The sequence below is a fragment of the Cavia porcellus genome, unplaced genomic scaffold (genome assembly GCF_034190915.1).
Source record: "Cavia porcellus strain 051 isolate PalLab524CR breed Dunkin Hartley unplaced genomic scaffold, mCavPor4.1 scaffold_24, whole genome shotgun sequence".
NCBI classification, from domain to species: Eukaryota; Metazoa; Chordata; class Mammalia; order Rodentia; family Caviidae; genus Cavia; species Cavia porcellus.
In genome coordinates, this window is record NW_026947507.1 from 20,534,436 (window position 1) to 20,553,667 (window position 19,232).

Here is a 19,232-nt window from a genome sequence, read left to right on the forward strand (position 1 = left end):
CTGCATTTTCATTTTCTTTTAGGTATTGTTTAATTTCTTCTTTAATTTCTTCTGTGACCCACTGATTACTCAAGAGTGTGTTATTTAGTTTCCATGTGTTTGCGGAATTTTTGCAGTATCCTTTGTCATTAATTTCTAATTTCAGAGCGCTATGATCCAATAATATGCAAGGGATGATTTCAACTCTTTTGCATTTGCTTAAATATGTTCTGTGAGCTAATATATGGTCTATTTTAGAAAATGATCCATGTACTGCTGAGAAGAATGTGTATTCTGATGTTGTTGGGTGGAACATTCTGTATATGTCTATCAAACCCATTTGTTCACAGGTGTGATTCAGTTCTGTTATTTCTTTGCTCATTTTCTGTCTGGTTGATCTGTCCCTTGGTGTCAGTGGTGTATTAAGGTCTCCTGTTACAATTGTGTTACTGATAATTTGAGTTTTCATTTCTGTTAATAATTGTTTTATATAACTGGGTGCTCTGGAGTTTGGTGCGTATATATTTAAGATAGTTATCTCTTCCTCTTGGAGTTTTCCCCTTACGAGTATGTAGTGACCTTCTTTGTCCTTTATGGTCATTGTTGGTTTAAAGTTCACGTTGTCTGCAAACAGAATGGCTACTCCTGCCTTTTTTTGGATTCCTGCTGCATGAAGAATTGTTTTCCATCCTTTGACTTTCAGTCTGTGAGTATCCTTCTGGGTTAGATGGGTTTCCTGTAAACAGCATATGGTTGGATTTTGTTTCTTGATCCATTCTGCTAGTCTGTTTCTTTTGATTGGTGCATTGAGACCATTTACATTAATGGTTATTACTGTTAAATGCTGGTTAATTGTAGGAATGTTATCTCTCTGCTGTTGCATCTTTATCTTTCGGTTCTGTTTAATTATTTGCTTTGCTTAGTGGTTTTTTCCTTTGTGTATCTAAACTGTCTTTCAATATTTTTTGCAGGGTTGGTTTGTGTTCATGAAGTTCTTCAGCTGTTCTTTGTCATGGAAGTATCGTATTGCACCATCTATTTTGAATGATAGTTTTGCAGGATATATCAGTCTTGGTTGGAAATCATTTTGCTTTAGGATCTGGAATACTTCACTCCATGCTCTTCTTGACTTTATCGTTTGTGCTGAGAAGTCTGCTGTGATTCTGATAGGTTTTCCTTTATAAGTGATTTGTCTTTTCTCTCTGACAGCTTTTAATAATCTATTCTTGTGTTGGATTTCTGGGATGGTGACTATTATATGTCTGGGTGTAGTTTTATTTTGGTTATGACTGTTTGGAGTTCTATATGCTTCACTGATCCTGATGTCAGTTTCTGATCTCATGCTTGGGAAATTTTCAGCTATTACTTCTCTAAATATCCTCCTGACATCCTTCATGTTGTCTCCCTCTCTTTCATTAATCCCTATCATTCTTATGTTATTCTTCTTTGCATCGTCTTGCAGTTGTTGAATTGTTGTTTCCTGGTTCCTTGTTACTTTCAAAAGATCTTTCCTTTCCTGTTCACTAGCTGCAATCCTGTCTTCAAGGTCTGAAATTCTATCTTCACTTTCATTAAGGCGGTTTTTACAACTTTCAGTGGAGTTTTTTATTTCCTGTATATCTCTGTGCATCTGCATTATGTATTCTGTTTGTTTCTTATATTGCTCGTCTAGGGATTCTATCTTTTTGTTTAGTTCCTCCAATTTTTTATCTGTGTTTTCTTTAGATATATTTAGAATCTCTTTCATTTCTTTTATCATTTCTTCTTTTATCTGGGAGATTATTTCGAGTTTGAATTTCTTTAAAGCTTCCTGGAGTTGCTTGTCAATTTCAGTGGCTATTGTGTCCGATATATGAGGTGGATGGGATATATTTTCTTCTATATACATCGCTCCTAGGGTTTCTTGAGATGGGCTGGAGGTTTGAGGTTGTAATTTGGTCTTTCATTTTGTCATTTTCCTATATTTCTGTGTTTCAAGTGTTATTTGAAAGCTTCCTCAGGATCTGTTGAAAATCCCCTTCTATGTTTGGAGCTACTGGGACTCTGGCGCCGCGCTACTCCAAGCCATTAGGCCTACAGAACCAGTGGCCCTCCTCTGCCTGCTCAGAACTCCGCAGTTCCAGACAAGCTGGGCCTCAGGGACACTGTGCGCCCACCTGCCCCTTGGAAGCTCCACAGTTCTTCAAACGCAGCCGGGTTAGGGTACTCACCACAGGCCGCAGTGCTTCAGGAACCTGTGGACCCTCCCTGGTTGCAGAGATATCCACAGTTCTCCAGACACGCAGAGAGGCCAGTGAGGGCACCCCAGATCTGCCCAGCTCCTCCTCTGCAGACCTGTGGCCAGGCGTGGCAGCTAAACAGGCTGGGCTAGGCTGGTAGTGTGGGCCAGCCCACCTATCGGGCGCTCAGCAGGTCTCCAAATGAAGCCGGGAATGGGGAGGCTGATGTGGAAGCCTCAAACCCACCTCTCTCCTTCACTGCACCTGGAAGCCTGAGGGAACTCCAGCAGTCTGGGCGCAGAAATCCAGAGTCCTCCAGACACGCAGAGAGGCCAGTGAGGGCACCCCAGATCTGCCCAGCTCCTCCTCTGCAGACCTATGGCCAGGCGCGGCAGCTAAACAGGCTGGGCTAGGCTGGTAGTGTGGGCCAGCCCACCTATCGGAAGCTCAGCAGGTCTCCAAATGAAGCCGGGAATGGGGAGGCTGATGTGGAAGCCTCAAACCCACCTCTCCCCTTCACTGCACCTGGAAGCCTGAGGGAACTCCAGCAGTCTGGGCGCAGAAATCCAGAGTCGTATTATCTGTTTCTTTAAACACCTGGTTAAATTTTGCCCTTTTTTCACTTGTGTCTTCATTGGTATAGCATTGTGGAGGTATTAGTAGTCATACGTGATAGTTATGTGACCATTCATTTCCACTAGGGTGTGCCTAGCCCTTGGATTTAGGGTTGATAATATATAAAGACGACAAATACAAGTGCTTATGTTGGCTATTCACTGAGACACATAACCACAGTGTAGATGTAGGAATAACTATTTTTCCTTCATAATCAAGAGTGGAAACTTTGAGTGAAATTGGAAAGGGGTGTATCAAACCATGAAATCGAAGGGTGCAGCATGTAGAGATATAATTGTATGCCAAAACTGCAGAGACAGAGATAATGGAAATACTTTATATTTCTATTTTTCTTTTAATTAACAAAGACCATTCTCTCTAAATTTTAGAATATAGACTTTAAACCTAGACTCTAGTGCTGATGTTTGATGTTCTTATCCCAGAGCTCCTTTATTTTATGGTGTGCAGCTTGAAGTTGAGTGCACTGAGTAAGGAGATAATATGATATTTATAAATGTGAGTCTGATTTATTTCACTTATGACATTAGCCTCAAGTTGCCTCTACTTACCTATAAAAGCCTCAAAATCATCCTTTTTTATAGCTGAGTAATATTCCTCTTTATAAAACTACCACATCTTTTTTCATATTGTCTCCCTTGCATAAAAAATAAATAACAAAAAATATTGAAGAGTAATAAGATCCAAAATGTACAACAGATTTTGTAATAATGAAAGGGAAAGAAAATACTCAAAAAGAAAGAACAACTTGTAGGTATGTACACATAACTGTACGTAGGTTTAAGTGTGCAAGATAAATAATCATAGTATTGTTAGTTTATCAAAAAGAATAGCTTGGCTTTCATTGTTTGATTGTTCATGTTTTATGCTTAGATTTTGTAATTTGGACAGCTACTTCTAATATAATATGTAATATATTAACTAGTGTTGATTTCTTACTTTTTTTGAAATTCTGTGTTATTTCTACCTTTTTTTCTGTTTTACTTTTTAAAAATAAAAAAAAAAATAGTGAACTGACTCACCCAAGGTTACATGGCTGCTCAAATGCAGTGTAAGGTCTGATCACTGTTAATTGAATACTCTGATTCTACTGCTGCAATGCTTGCATGAGAAGCCTTTTTGCTATTATCTTTGAAATTTTACTTTTTATTCTCTTTTTTGTAACCCAAAAGTTCTGAAATATTGACCTGAAGTCTTATAACAAGGATGTTACTGGGTCAGTTTGGTTTGAGATGTTTAAGGTTGATCATCTTTGGTCAGAGGTATTCATCATGTGTTTCTGATGAAGGTGTCTTAGAGTACAGACTAATGTCTAAATTTTCCAGAGAAATGTTTATGTACAACTAAAGATGATTTCATCCCCAGAGTTTAAAAAAGAAAGAGTGGTGATTTTTTCTTGGATTCTTCGATGTGTACAAATACATTAGGAAGCAAATTAAATTACAGTGTGAGAGAAGTTTTGACTCTGCAATTCAGGTATCAGTAGATTTTTAATAAATAAAAAATGTGAAGAAACATTTACATGTATAAATGACAATGGTAACACTTTAGAAATTTGTTCTAATGAAGAAGTTTGTGTTTTCACAAATACTAGTTCAGAAGTTTCCAGGTATAGGAGTTACACTAAGTGTCTACAATAAAGGTAACGTATTTTCTAGACTATACAAAAATATAATAATGCTAGAATAATATAAGATGACTTTGTTACTTTTATGCACTATATATTGCAAATTGATTTTTCGCAAGTCTCATTTCATTTAAAATATATTAATTCATATTTTTAATAACTTTTCAAAGAAATTTTTATAAAATAATTTCTAGAGTATAACATTTTCAAATGAATTCTCATTTCGGATCAATTGTAAAATTTCTTGTGTAGGATTTTGTTTGTTCTGCTTATAAGTGCTGTTAGAAATTTTTTCTAACATGAGTTCACTGATCATCAATGAGTTTGTGTTTTAACATAAATTAATATTTTTGAACAAAATAACTTAATTATTATTTTATGAAGGTACATCAGAACATTGTATTGAGTTCATTTACAATAAAAGAAAACTTTAAAAAATTGCTTTTGATAGCTGAATTTCATGCAGACTATGCTTTGTTATATATCTCGAAGTTCAGCTAGTGTTCTGTGAATGAACTGATAAGTAATAAAGCATAGGTAAAGCGTCATTCTGTGAAGGATAGTGGAGACTGAGTAGTGTCACGGGAGGATTTGGGTCAAATATGCTGCACATGACTGTCTTCTGACTGGAGGTATTTTTCAAGTAGACATCAGAGAACAATGCCTCAGCCGCAGGCCCCAGCAGAGCGGCAGTGCATGCCAGTCCAAGGAGTAGCTGTTTCCATCCTCCCCACGGCAAGAGAACCCGTAATTGGCTTTTATAAGATTGATTTTTTTTTCTCTCCCAGCTTGTTTCTAACACCCAAAGGCTGGATATAATGGCAACTATAGCCCTTCCATCTTGTTGATCCCAGTATCTATCCTGCTGTCACTTGTCTAGAAGTGAAATACTGCATTTTGTTTCAAAAACTTCTGGTAGAAGAATCATCTAGAGACTTCAAGATGATGATTTTTCCTGTCATCTCTGTTTCCTTATACATCTTTGTCACTCCCTCAACTCCCCTGATGCCTCCTGCTTCCCATTCGTTTCTCTTTGAAGACCAGGATATAATAGTAATAGTATAATAGTAGGATGCCATGTTTATATTTGTTCCTCATGTTTATATAAAACGGTGAGGTTTTTAAATGAAAAAAATATGTTTATACAATATTTTAGGCATATTAAGCACCTTCATTTGAATGCAGAAGACAGGTTTATGTAGGTTTTGATGATTGGTAACCTAAATACAAATAGAGCCTCCTTTAAATCACTTTTGATTTTTTGTTTGATTTTGTTTTTACCAGAATATAAAGATGGGACTTATCTCAGTAATAACTCTAATAACAGCTTTCACAGGAGTTTGGCAGTCTACAAATTCAATTCAAGTTACTAAGGTGGTAGGGCTACAGGAAAATCTCACATTCAGGATGTGAGCTGATGAAAACTGTCTGAATGAGGTTGGTGCTGCAGACCAGCAGGCTTTATTCTGATCTGCAGCACCAATCTCATTCAGACAGCTTCCTGGGATATGGATCCTTTCCTGAGGTATGGATCCTTTTTTTCCTGTCTCAGACTGTATTGTGTTTGCAACTGTCACTGAATTCCCCTAGAGTGTTTTGTGCTGTCCACTGGCAGGAGATGACTCCAGGCACTGACCTGCTTCTTTGTACTGTAGCCTGAGTTCTTCCATTGGGAAACAAGAGTGATGTGTGTATCAGGTAATGCCATCACTTGGTGAGCAAAGGAGACCAAGCAATCACAGGATTCCTTCTATAGGTAGCTTCAAAACCTTGTGTCTGAACCTTCTAGTTTAACTTGAATCAAGAAAGGAATCAGACTAGGAGGATTTTTTTTTTTTCCCCACAAAAGGTTAAGAACTATTCTAACTGCTTTTTGCATATCTTTGAATCTTCTTTTATGCCAGTGGATACATGTGTAAATGCACTCACACACACTGAACCAAACACTGTATCATACAAAATACCATAATTGATTAATAGCATTATTTCTTCTTGATTTATCTTACTGTATCTCAAACATTAGAGCGTTAGGTTGGCACCTGGTCCATCAGTTCACTGCTATGAGAGTGTGACCTTCAACCCTCTGTTTCCTTCTTTGTAATAAAGCTCAAGACTGGTATGTCTTTGTAAATGTCAAAACAGCAGATTTCTGGTGAAAACAAATTCGTTTACTGAGAAGTGATGAAGTGCATACGCACTTTATTTTTATTTCCAACGAATTTGCCAATTTTTTTATGAAAAAGAAAAAATGATGAAAACAGTGGAATATGTTAGTATCATTGTGTTTTAAGAAATAATATCTAAAAGCTCTTGCTGAACTGGCTTTGAAAGTAAAAATAATTCAGTAATTTTTCATTAGTAATGATTACTAACTTTCAAAGAATAATAATGTGGTATTCTATGGGATTTAAAAAATAGTAGACATTATTTTTAGAATAATTTTTGATTCACAGAAGATCTGAGCGGAAAGTATATGGTGGTGTTATTCACTACTGCACTTCTCTCTGCACTGATTTCTGGTATTATTAACATTTTGAATTGAGTACGAGGCTTCTGTTAAAATTGATGAGTCAATGTTAAAATATCATCATTATTAAATAAAGTCCATAATTTACATATGGCTTTACTCTTTATTTTACACATCCTATGTGTTTTTGACAAATGCCATAAAGACATATTTACTCACAGTGACACACAGAATAGCTTCCTATCCAAATATCTATTCATCTCTCCCTTCTTTATACTTGACCCTGGCAACCACTGAACTTAATCACTAGCTTTGCTCTTTCCAGAATGTGAGAAAGTTGGGATGGAGCCTTTTCAGATTAACTTAATTTATATATTTATTTTTCTTCAATTTTTAATTTTTATTATGTGTATGTGTTTGTAGAATGCAGTGATCACATTCCTCATGGAGAGTTGTTACATGTACATACCACATCTCAGTGGCTTCTTTTAATTAAATTCACTCAAGGTTCTTCTCTATTTCTTTTCACGGCTTTTGATTATTCTAAAATATCACATTATATATAATGTGCTATTTGTTTATCCACCGAAGAATATCTTGGTTGTTTCCAACTTTTTGCAATTATGAATGAAGCTACTATAAATATTCAAGCATACTTTTTGTGTGGACATGTTTCAAATTTATGATAGTAAATACTAGGAAATATAATTGTTAGAATATATGTTAAGAGAATCCAAGTGGCTATGACTTTGCATTCCCACAGGTCTATCAATGAATGAGAATTCCTGTTTCTTTACATCTTTGCTAGTGTTTGTAATTGTCAGAGTTTAGATTTTTGGCCATTCTTATATGTATGTAAATATTTTTCATTTGGATTGTAATTTGCAGATTTCATACGCTTACTTGAAATGTCTGTGTTTCTTTTGATGAGGTATGAGTTCAGATGTAGTGCCTATTTTCAAATGTGTTGTTTGTTTTATTGTTGGTATTTAAGAGGCCTTTGTGTATATTGGGCATCAGATATTCATCGAATATTGTTTTGCAAGATTTTCTTAGTCTGGATTCTTTTCATTCTCTTTATAGCATTTTTCACACAACAGCAGTTATTTTAATAAAGACCATCTTATCAGTACTATCCTTTATGGCTCATACCATTGGTTTTCTATCTACAAATTCTTCAATAAAACTAAGGTAGTCTAGATTTTCCTTATATGTTATCTTGTAGGATTTTTATAGTTTGTGTTTTGCATTTGTATTTGTGGTTACTGAGTTCATTTCTGCGGAAGACATAAGAACTCTGTCTATATTCATTCTTTTGCTTGTAGGTGTTCACCTTTGATTGAAAAGACTGTTCATTAATTGCCTGTTCTACTTTACAAAAATCAGTTGATTATGTAGATTTGTTACTGAATTCTCAGTTCTCTTTCATTGATCTGTCCTTTCTGTTTTGCCAAAGGCATTCTACCTTGTTACTTGTAGTAAGTCTTGAAGACAGTTAGTAACAGAAGAACAATTTTGTTACTCTTCTCTATTGTTCCTTGAACTTCTTTTTTATTTTTTGCTTTTGATTTTCCATATAAACGCAAGTAGTGAATATTTGCAAAATTGGTACCAGCATTTTGACTTGGATTTTATTGAGTAAATCGATCGAGTTTGGAAGGGCTGATAATCTTAAAAATTTTGTGTTTTCCTATCCATGTACATTTCCGATTATTTAGATATTTGGATTAGTTGATCAGAATTTTATAGCTCTTACATTTTTAAGGTTACTTGTTCAGAACTCTACAGTTCTTATAAATGTAATATTTATATCTAAATATTGCATTTTTCTGATGCTAGCATTTATAGTATTTTATTTTTAATTTCAGGTATCAAAGAAAGTCACTGACTATAATCTGATCTTAACTTTGGATTTAGCAAACTTTCTATAACCATTTGTTTAGTTTAAATACTTTATTTGATTCTTTGGAATTTTCTGCATTAACAGTCATGTCATTAGCAAATAATGATAGTTCTACTTTTTTTTTGCAAATTTTAATCTGTTTACTTCCTTTGTCGTTCTTATTGCATGAGCTAGAATTTCCATTATGGTATTAAAAAAATCAGTGGTAAAGTGCATGTTTGATTTGGCAAGAAAGCTCCTTGTTTCTCATTAAGTATGATACTACCTGTGGGGTGGTTGTAGGTTTTTAAAAATCTAGTTGAGAAAGTTTGATGTCACTCATTCCTAGTTTGCTGAGATTTTTTTTTTTAAGTCACGAAAGAATACTGAGTTTTGTTAGATACTTTTCCTCAACTTATTGACATAATCGTGATTTTTTTTTCACTCTTTGCCTATCAATATGATGCTTTGGATTAAATTTTGAATGTTGATGCAGTCTTGTGTACATGAAATAAATCATTCTTGGTCATAATACTCAATGTTTCCCACGACTGTTGGATTTGGTTTGCTAGCATTTTGTTGAGAAATTTCACATCCATGTTCATAAGAGATATCATTGAGGCATTTTCCACTCATTATCTTTATATGATTCTGATATGAAGGTATTGCCTTCCTCATGGAATGAGCTAGGAAATATTAGCTCTGCTCTTATTTTCTTGAAATAAATGTAGAAAATTGATATAATGTCTTTCTTAAATGTTTGGTGTGGGCTCAGGTGCTCAGGGATGCAGTTCTCGCCTTGTTGAGTGAAGACCTGAGTCTTCAGCACAGATAAAAATAAGGAGGAAGAGGAGGGGAAAGGAAGGAAGAAAGATAGGAAGGGACATGAGGGAAGAGAAGGAGGGAGGAAGGGAAGGACTGTATAGATATGTTGAGATGACAATATTTTCTGTGTATGAGTTTCAATAGATTATTTAAACAATTAATTGATTTATATAAAATTTAAGACACAAAAATTTAAAACTGTTATTCATCATTTTAATGTCTATGAGGTCAATAGCAACAATTTTTAAAATTTCTGATATTTCTGATATTTAAATTTATTTCTTTTCCCTTCTTTACTTAGCTAATGTAGTTACGATTTCACCATTTTTATTGATATTTTGAAAGAAACATTCTATTTTGCCATTGATTTTCTGCATTGATATCTGATTTCAATGCTATACTTTCTACTTAAATTTTTATTATTTGCTCCTGCTTGCTTTTAATTTAATTTCTTCTTTTTTTATTTTTAGCTTCCTTGTGTGGAAAATTAGGTGATTGACTTAGACCTTTCTTCTTTTCTAAAATATGTAGTCAATGCTATAATTTTAATTTAAGCACTGATCTCTCTGTTGCTAATTTATAGCTTTTCCTCTGTCATTGGTTTCTAGTTTTATTCCTTTGTGGCCTGAGAGCACATTTTATATTATGTCTGTTTTTCACTTGCTAAGGTGTGATTTAGAAATCAAATTGTTATCTTTTCTGGTGCTGTGGCTTGAATGTCTGCACCAAAACTCATCTTGAAATTGAATCCTATGTCCTATGCTGCCTTTGGTCCCTAAAGACTTCACCATCAAAAAGGTCCTTGCTAAATACTGTGGTCACCAGATCTTGAGCCTTTTAAGCTTTACAACTGTGAACTAAGTAAATCTATGTTCTTATAAATTACTCAGTTTGCATTAAGTTATTGCAACAGATACAGACTAAGAAAATTGGTGACTTATGTATGAGATTGAGAAAAAATGTGCATTGTAGTGTATAAATGTCAGTTAGATCCAGTAGATTATATTGTCAGTTTACTATTTATCTTTGTTCTGAATAGCCATCAATTACTGACAAAGGGTTAAGTTTCCATCCATATGTCTATCAAATTTTGCCTTATATCTGTTTGTCAGTGTGTTGTTATATGCACACATATTAAAGATTCTGGATAAGTGGTCCCTTTATATTATATAATGTTCTTTCCTATTCTTCGATCACTTTTCTTGCTCTGATGCTGTTGTCTGAAATTAATATAGCTACTTCAGCCTGCTTTTGATGCATGTTAGTAGCATTTGGACTGAACCATGTGTTACAAAACTCAGAATGTACTTGTACCTGTAGATAGTGTTTTTAAAGAAGTAATTAAGTTAAAATGAGGTTTATAAGGTGGAACTAATCCAGCATGAATGCTGTCTGTCTATCAGGAGGAAAGTATGACATAGACATACAGGGGGAAGACCATGTGAAGACACAGGGAGCAAATGATAGCTTCACGTCAAGGAGAGAGGTCACAAACCAAACCAACATGGCTGACACTCTGATCTGGAGCTCTGATCTTCCAGAGTTGTAGTAAAATACATTCATGTTATTTGAGGCACAAAATTTAATGTGCTATGTTATGGTAGTTAGAGCCTGTCTCAAAAAGACAAAAAAAGGCACTAATTGCATAATTGAGTCAATTTCCCTTTAAGAATTAAAAACAAGCTGCAATGAAAGTAAGCTGACATATATATTATACACTATTTAACACACAAAAACGTGTACCTCAAACAAGAATATTGGTTGCTTGTGCATTCTGAATCTTTAGCAAACCAGTTTGCCAATTTTTCAAGCATTATTAACCCAAACCTTCTTTAAATGCAGCTGACAGTATAAAACACAGTCTAGTTTGCGGATCATCAGCCGCAGGTACTGCTACCTGGTTACTCTTATTGGTTTCACAAAAACCCCTTAATCGGATCTTATCATTCTTTTGAAATACAAAAAAATTTCAAAATGCTTGCAAAAATTCACCCGTAGATTACTTTTTGGGAAAAATTCCATTCAACAAAAATCAAATTAACCATAAAACAGACTTCTAATTTCCAGCTCATTGTTCAAAAAGAGTTCAAAAATCACCACTCCACTCTAACAAATAAAAATTGAACGTACTGAAAATTGACAACTTTTGTTACATCCTTTAGGGAACTGAGATCCTAGGGCAAACATGCTGCTAAATGTGGAAAGCCGAATACAGACGATCACAACTGTCAGGAACAGAAATCTCTGTGGGGAATTGCAATTGAAATCTACAGCTGTAACAGTGAATTAATTGGTATAGATTAGAAACTCCATGAGGATCCAATCTGAGGGATCAGTGTGAGTTCTAACTGTAAGAGGCTTACCAGATTCTTATTGCAAAGATCGGAGAAAACGCCTTTCAAGGTTCCCAAGTGTGTTTGGGTGAGGTGTGAGAGCAGCCATTTTGGAAAAGTACCCAGAGCATTCTGTTCTTCCTAATAAGACATATACTCAAGGGAAAATGTTCTACCAGAGCCTAAGTGGTCTGGAAGAAACAAAAGTCCCAATTCCTGCCAAATCTGGCTTTTACGCCTCCCCCCAGGGAGGGATATAGAGTGGGATAAAAATGCAGAGACACATTAAAATGTAACAGCTCACCAGGCATGGTGGTACGCATCTGTAATCCCAGCAGTAAGGAGGCTGAAGCAGGAGGATCCTGGAAATTTTAAAGCCACCCTAAAACTATATAGCAAGACACTGTCTCAACAACAACAAAAAAAGTTAACGACTCGAGGACACTGAGACCAAAGACTAGATCTAATCATTAGACTAAAGGATGTTCCCATACTCCATTGTTACCATAACAGCAGGACTTCTGTATAATAGCAAGATATAATTTAAGAACTCCAAATCTCATACCTTATATGAGAAACAACTTTAAGGGAAACACAAGGTAAGAACAAGGATAAAAACCAGAGCACCAGGGAATTTAGGTGGCTGACACTGCAACTAGGGTAAACAAAGCCTAACTCTTAACCAAATAAACATAGAACCTCATACTAAAGGCCTCTTTCACGCCTTTATTTTTCACCAGTATGTATATCCCACTTCCAACAAAAATTATAATATATATTCAAAGATCAAAAAAAAAAATGAAGAAGCAGAACAACAGCCAGAATCAGACTAAGATATGGAAGAAATGTTGAAATTATCAGACTGTAAATTTAGGGCAACTATGGCCATATTCTAGGAATTCTAGTGAATAAATTAAGTAGCATGCAAGATAAGATAGGCGATACAGGCAGAAAGATGAAAATTAAAAAGGATTTGAATATGTGTTAAGTAGTGTTAAGACATGCAGTATTTTTTAAGCTCAGAAAAGACAGGAAAATAACTGAAGACAAAAGAAAAGGGGCAGGAGCGTCAATAACCACCACCAAAACCAACAATCAGAGCAGACAATAACACAACTATATCAGTGATCACTCTAAATTTCAGTGGCATAAATGTACAAGTTACAAAGAAGATAACTGTCCAAGTACACAAAACTACATTCAGCAACATGCTGTCTACAAGAATCCCACCATAAAAACAAAGAGAGGGATAAAGCTGAACATTCTAGGTACAGACCTGTAAGTCTAGCATGCTGGGATCCACAGGCAGAAGAACTGCAAATTCAAGCACAGTCTCGGAAATGTAGCAAACCCCTGTGTCAATATGTTTTCTAGAGTCAAAAAAGCTAGTATGGGGCATATTTATATCGTGGCCCTTTAAAATGTAAATTTCAGGCTTATTTTAAAACAAATTTAGATTCTCATATTGTTACTTACTTTTGAAAATGGGTTGCCCCAAGCTGAGATAATATGAGGATTCTGAGACCCTGGAAGACCTCAAAGCAATAACTGACTCATCATAAAATGGCTAAATTCTATGCCTATAGTTCTAGTTTTCTAGTTCTGAAAATTTTTATTTTATAATATTTAAGTTTTCTAAAAGCATACTAAAGTTTGCCAGCTGCATTAAAAATAAATTTAGTTTAAACATATTGTTCATTCTCAGTCTGTGTGACTTAATGGAAATGGCTCAAGAAAATAAGTCAGGACATTTGTAAATTTGTAAATTAGAATATTTGGCAGTAATTTATTGGATACTAATTAGTGACTGTGTAACCTTGCCTCTGGGTATCTCGATTTTCTCAAGTTAGAATGAGATGTAGGCAATAGTTTTTATTACATGATGTCATTCTGAGGATTAAGTTAAAATTTATAAATTCCTTAGATTAATATCTGACATTAATTTCCTAATTAATGTCAGTTATGCTAATTAAAGTGCATAACGGAATGGAACTTGCATCCATTGCATTTTTGACAATTTTCCTTTTATAATCCGTTCTGAAATAATATGAAGACATGATTGATCTTTTCACCTTATTTTATTCAGTTTGTACATCTAAGTATGTGTATGTGTGTGTGGGTGGACAGTGGTGGTGAGGCAGGAACAATTAATTCTAATAATTGACTCTCCTGTCACACAGAGTAGTAAAGCATGGTTTTAAAATTAATTTAGCACAATACATCTGTGGTGAGTGGATTAGTACAATCTCCAAATCTCTAGTCCTACTGAAATTCTGATGCTCTGTGCCTCTCTCCCTCTGTCATTTTAAAAATATTTTTAAGTAAACCGGTGTAATTATAGCAGTTGCCAAATTACATGCATGTGGTACATGTGTGTGTGTTAACATGTTAGAGTGTCTAGATCGCTTCTAGGACTATGTTATTGTTAAATAACAAGCATTCTAGGTAATTTGCAATTTGTCAAATAATGAAATATGAAGTAAGGTGTAGTTTGAACTTTCATCATATGTAGAACATTAAACTATATTACAAAGAGAATGAAGTTATGAAATTACAGTTATGACAGATGAATGCAGAAAGTTCTCCACAATTTTTTTGTGTAATTTACCCAGAGATTTTTTATTAACATATAGTAATTGTACATCTTTAGGGCGCAACTGGATGTTTTGGTTCATTTGTTTATGTGTTTTATACTAACCAACTCATTAAGTTTAAGTTATCCATCCTTCCAAACATTTAACCTTTTTTGTGATGAGAATATTTCAAAAGTCGTCTAGCTATTTTGAATCACACAATACAATATTGCTGATTATAACACCCTTTTGTGTGACAGAATGAGATATAATCTCACCTCAGTTAGAATGCTGTTAGTGGGGCCAGGGATTTAGCTCAGCAGCATAAGTGTCTGCTTTGTAAGCCCACAGTAGTGAGTTTGATCCCCGGTACCCCACCCCCCACAAAAAGAATGCTGTTAGTAAACAACCAAAAAAGGAAAATCTTAGCTACTGAGGAAATACAAATTACTATAGCCATTATGTGAAACGAATTTTCACAAAAAGTTAAAAGTAGAATTATACAAATCATCAGCCCTTCTGTTGGATATATAACTAAAGGAAATGAATCCAGAATATCAAAGATATATCAGTAATTTTAAGCATAGCTATTTTTAAATTTTTTGTGTTTTAATATCTTGCAGACTTTGTTTTCCATAATACTAGTTCTTTAGAATTTTTGTTTTGTTTTGTAATTGTAACATAAAAATTATATACACTTATGTGTAGCTTGTGTTGTTTTGATACAGGTATACATTACATTGTGTAGTATTAAATCAAAGTAAGCGTATCTATCTTTTAGAACATTTGTCATTTTTTGTGAAAATGTTCCAGGTCTTGTAGCTTTTTTGCCAGTATTTCTTGAGTTGATAGTTTGTAATTTATGTTTTCTTTTGGCATCTATCCTGCATTGTAACTGTCTGAATTTTTTTTTTTTTTTTTTTTTGTCCTTTTGAGACAGGGTCTTGCTATATTGTTTAGGCTGGCCTTGAACTCACTTTGTATCCCTGGCTGATCTCGAACTCACAACAATCCTCCTGCCTCAGCCTCCTGAGTGCTGGGATTACAGGTGGGTGTCACCACACCCAGCTCACTATCTGATTTTTTGGACAAAAACAGAAAATTTTCTTCAAAAACCTGGGATTCCAGCAAGTTCATTCCATATTCAGACACTGTACTCTGCACTGGTTTGTCACATTTGTGGATATGTGAAAGTAAGCTTCTATATGAAGACAAGAAATCTTGGTTCTCAGTGAAGAGAAAAATCTTTGACTTAAAATAGCATTTTATGAGGCAACAACAAGGGAGTGACCCGTGACTTCGTAGGGTGAAGCCATTAAGGTTTCTATGTGTGAGCTGTGCCTGCTCTTGGAAACCCTAGTGCCGTGGCAAAGCAGATAATACAGAGTTGGCAGATAGCACAATGGTTCATTTCAAGATATAATCTGGATTCAGGCTTAATGGGCTACTAATATATTCTTAAAGGGACCAGAGGCAAATGTTCCCCAGAGACCTTTAGAGATCTGTGGGAACTTGTCCTCTTGCTCAAAGGAGGATGGAGGAGGTCCAATGTCTTTCAGAATACACTTTTGACCAGTTTTACATGTGATCCAGCAGAGGAATTTAGAGGTAGATTTTGAAAGTTGTTTCATGTTCTCAGTGGCACTGCCTTTGAAAACTCACTTCAGCTATGGTTGCAGCTTGTACATCTGTAACCTAATGCTATGCAGTAGAAAGGCAAGCTTGCCTCTGAGTGAACAGGGGTTTCCTAAACTTGCAGAACATTTTTCTTCAGTTGGCTACCATTCAAGTCCTTTAAAGGTATTGATGCTGTGTGTATTTTATTTGTTCTATCATTTTATAGAAAATCAAGAATGTACAGTTCTCTAGCTAGAATTCTTATTTACCATGAAAACTGAAATATTCATGACATGCGAGGATTATAATTTTCATTAATGATAGAAAGGCGCAGGTAAAAGTTAAGTTTTTATATTTTTGCTTCTTTTAAGTGTTGATTAATACAGAGAAGATAGGTTTTTTTTTTTTTTGGATTTACAGAGAATAAAAAAATAGATTTAATCTACTACTTTACATTTTCTGAGTCTTGAAAATTTATTTTCCATTGTGCAAAATGTTTATTTTTGATCATTTGTTCATCAACATCTTTTAAAGTGACACTATTTAATGTTGACTCTGATTTGCTTGTGATAGGTAAGGAAAAGAAAGCACTGTGACATGTGGAATATTCCTTGGATTAAAAATAGTTATTATAAATGAAAGATGCTTCCAGTATTTCTCTTTGCCCCAAGACTTAATAAAAATGATTGTAATTTTATTCAGATTCTCTTCAATATTTTGTTCAACAATATTGTTTTACTTTGGACTAAGGTGTAGAAACTTTTTATAAAATATCATATCATCTTGGTGAATGATTTTTTGTGCTATTTTGTAATTTTGATAACATTTCTTCTTAGCAATTATATAGAACAGTCCTGCTAAACCATGATCTGAAGCCTGATACATTAGTTATGTCATGTCTTTTTGACTTTCCCCAAACCTTTCAATATAATATCTTCTTCATAATATCTTAGACCTCTTTAGAAATATTATATTATATTACCAAGAAATTTCCTATTGAACAGATTTTGGTAATAGTTTTCAGTTTTTTGTTTCTAACATTATAGGCTATTCTTATAATGTCCACTGTTAAACCTGGCACATGAATTTGGGCTTGAGGGACAAGTTCAGAGAAATAATCCATGCTTTATCTTACACTGTTTTATGTATTTTTCCAGAATGTAACAATGATGCATTCAGAAGTGCTAGGGAACTATTTTCATAGCTTTATCTTGTTATGTTTCCTGGCTAAATAAATAAAAGTACTTTTGATATTTATAACCTCATCCATGGAAATCATAAAAGAAAAGGTGAGCTTCTTCTTGGCTCAAGTATTTCTTTAGAAATGTGTCCTGCAGAGTCACAGTGCAATCAGCCATAATACAGACTCTCCTATTCAGGTAGAAACATAGACCCCTGAAGCTCTTGATTTGACTTGTTCTACACAGGTAACATTTATCTCTACTCCTTGTCACCAGTCTCTCGTTTGGTCATCTAATTTATAGTACAGAGTAATTCCACTTGTGAAATGATAAAAACTATGATTTTACTTTATTACAAGTTTTACATCTCAGATTCTTTAATTTGCAAATTCCATAATCATTCCTTTTCTATTGACGTAGCTGTAATTTATGCTTTTATGTTGTGCCTTGATGATGGAAACATCTTCCTTTAGATCTTTCTTTACCTTCTTGCTTGTCTTCCGCTCTCTGATTTTCCACAAACTTGAAACTATCAACCCACTGACTTGACTGAAGCCCTCTAGCGACTCTTCTCTCACTTCTGGACCTCTAGCAAAAGACACTTGTCTATCTTGCCTCTTTCCTCCAAAGAACAACACATGTAGGCCTTTGCACACCTAGAAAACACTGAACCATCTTAGTAGTTTTCTGGTTGCTAGGTAATGCCCAACAAAATGCACAACCACCACCATTTAAAGGAGGAGTGGTTTATTTTGGCTCACAGTTCCAGTCCATGATTGGTTGGCTCCAATGCAGGAATAGGATGACATTGAGGTATAGTAGAAGAAAAGGTACTCAGCCCATGGCAGCCAGAAAGCAGAGAAGGAAGGTAAAGGAGGCAAAATTTATCTTTTCACCTCCCATCAGGCGCCCGCCTCCTACCTACACGTGTAGCCACCGAACCCCTTAGTAAATTAATCTGCTGATGAATATAATGCCCCTTTCTTATGCACACCCATGAGGTTTCTAGACTGTCTAAGCTATAACATTAACTGTGATCATCATGTGCAAAACAAAATACATGATCATAGTCACTCTGTCAGTTTGGACATCAGTATCATGTCATGGTTCTTTCTCTGTTCTCTGTTTGGTTAAACTTGTTGAGACTTCATGTCCCTTGAATAGCAGATATTTTTGACACTTTATTGTTTCACTCAGGCTGTAGGTTATTTACAAGCATGGATTCCAGTATTTCTTCTGAGCATCTTCAACCGTGGTCTGCAGAATGCCTGATGCATAAATACAGAGATACATAGATACAAACTTAACTGTGTCTGTGATGTGTTGTACTTCATTTCTCAGCTTCCTTTAAAACCTTAACTTTAACGTCTACATATTTCGAAGCCACACAATCTGTAAGAACTGGTTATTTTGTAGGAAATATTGGCAGAAAAAAGTATTTTTTATTTTCTTTTCTCTTATCTTTATATAAACAATTGTTACTATGGTAAACAGATGGTTTCCTACATAGCCTGTTCATTTTAAAATTTTTCCCCTTATTTTTCTGTAAAGTAATGCACATAGTAGAAATTCTGTTTCAAATTTTGAAGTTTGTCCTATTCCTAAGCAGATGTGGTTTCCTGTTAGCCACTGACACTATATGGTGTACGTGTTGCTCAGCTGTGATATTTAGTAAATTGATTGTATCAAATGCATTTTTAAATTATGTGATTTTCAGTTTACTATGAATTTAGGACTTTAGGACATAAGGACTAGTGCCATTACAAGTCAAGGAACATTTTATTTTTTGGAAGTTTTCTAGTACAAAGGACTATAATTTGTGTGTATTTTCCTCACAAAAATATTGTGAAATCATCTCTACAATGTGTATACTCTAGCATATGGTTTTATCCTTGT

General features: G+C 34.8%; 1 protein-coding gene across 4 annotated transcripts in view; it reads left to right on the forward strand.

The window, feature by feature from the left end:
- The window catches only part of Gpm6a (glycoprotein M6A), a 293,169-nt gene that overhangs the window by 30,740 nt on the left and 243,197 nt on the right, over positions 1-19,232 (forward strand). Inside the window, exon 1 of one of the 4 annotated variants that reach the window (XM_063234735.1) lies at positions 714-16,338. The exons of 2 other annotated variants lie outside the window; for them this stretch is intronic. The gene's annotated coding sequence lies outside the window, so the exon portion shown is untranslated. Of the gene's footprint in view, positions 1-713; positions 16,339-19,232 lie in introns of those variants that run through there. One more of the 4 variants, XM_063234737.1, reaches the window with a different exon arrangement.